The sequence below is a fragment of the Colobus angolensis genome, unplaced genomic scaffold, assembly GCF_000951035.1.
Source record: "Colobus angolensis palliatus isolate OR3802 unplaced genomic scaffold, Cang.pa_1.0 Scaffold21, whole genome shotgun sequence".
NCBI lineage: Eukaryota > Metazoa > Chordata > Mammalia > Primates > Cercopithecidae > Colobus > Colobus angolensis.
The window spans coordinates 589,654-591,352 of record NW_012115266.1 but is presented as its reverse complement, the minus strand read 5'-3'; positions in this window follow the sequence as shown (position 1 = coordinate 591,352).

The following is a 1,699-nucleotide window of genomic DNA, read 5'->3' as shown; positions in this document are numbered from 1 at the left end:
CTTCTCGCATGCACACGCTCGCTTTCTTTGCCTCTAGCGGCAAAAGGTTTACCTTCTCTCCCCACTCCCCTAATTGAGGTTCCTTTTTGCTCACCGGGGAAGTGTCTCTCCCCTTCTTAGTCTTAGCATCCCACAAGGACTGATCCTTCCCTGGGCTATAGAAGGGGACACAGCCCAGCTGGTCAGAGCCTCCTGTGCCCAGCTGGGACGAACAAGGGACACAGGAAGGATCCCTGGGACCCAATCCGGGGCTCTTGCTGGAGTTGTTGGTAAGAGAAGAGAATTGCCCATCATCTCAGCTGAGGCTGCTGGGGCCATCTTGTCACTGCAAAGGGAAAAGATGCTTGAAAACGGACAGACAGACGGTGCCTGGTGTGGTGCCGGTTCCCAGATCCTGCATACCTGAAGCGCGGCACCGCCTGGCCTTCTCAGTAAGGTGAGCCGATAAGTTCCCTTGTTTTTCCTACCTCAAGTCAGTTTGAGTTGTGTTTTCTGTCACCTGCAACCACGTTGGGTTCCAGCCCCCTTCTTGGATGAGATGCCTTTCCCAGCCCCTGGGCACTTCGCCAGAATCCCCAGGAGTCAACAGGCCTTGAGGCGATGAAAAGGCTCTCACTTTACAGATGCAGAAACAGGCCCGAAGAAAGACTGGGATTCACTCAAGGCCTTCCCTGCCCATGGGATCTTTTGAATTCCATTTTGGACTCTCACCAGCAGAGAGTCTTGTTCAACAGAAACAGTTTTTTTGCCCCAGTCCTCTCTCATTTTTAACTCCATGTCAGTGGTGTGAGCCTACAGCTAGGCTTGCCAGACAAAACACAGTACACCCGATTCAATTTGAATTTGAGATCGGCAATGAATAACTTTTTCATGTACATATGTTCCAAATATTGCATGAGACACGTTCCTACTAAAGAAATGCATGGCTCATCTGAAATTAAAATGTAGCTCTGGATGCTGTATTTTTATGTACTTGGCAATGCTATCTAAAGCAGGGACAGGGGATGCAAGAAGAGGGCAAGGCTACCTCTTTATGAGGACCAGGGGAAGAGTCGGGGTAGGGTGGGTGCCAAGATGCAGCCTCAGAAAAATAATCTTCTCCATCTCCCGCCAGAATGCCTGCATCACCCACAGTCTCTCATCAGGGCTTTGCAGCTGCCAGGTCAGTAAAAATGGTGGATTGGAGAGCAAACATATTAACCATCAACAGTCTAGTGTGAATTAGTTTACGTACATTTACTTGTTATCCATCTACTGTTACTCCTTCCCTGTGCAGAAGGAAGAAGACTCCAGAGAGGGAGGTGCTGATAAGCCTCTTTCTTCATTTTCTCCCTGAAGTGCTGGTCTTCAGAGCACAAAGGATGGAATCTGAACTGGTTCCCTGTGGTTCCCTGCACATTAGAACCGCAGGGGAGCTTTTAAAAAAAAATCCCAGTGTCCAGAACACACCCATCCCCATTAAATCACAATCTCAGCTGGGCACGGCAGCTCACACCTGTAATCCCAGCACTTCGGGAGGTCAAGGCAGGAGGACCACTTGAGCCCAAGAGATGGAGACCAGCCTGTACAACATAGCAACACCCCATTGCTACAAATTAAAAAAAAAAAAAATGAGCTGGGCCTGGGTCTGTCGTCCCAGCTACTTGAGAGGCTGAGGCAACAGGATCCTTTGAGCCCAGGAGGTGAAGACTGCAGTGAT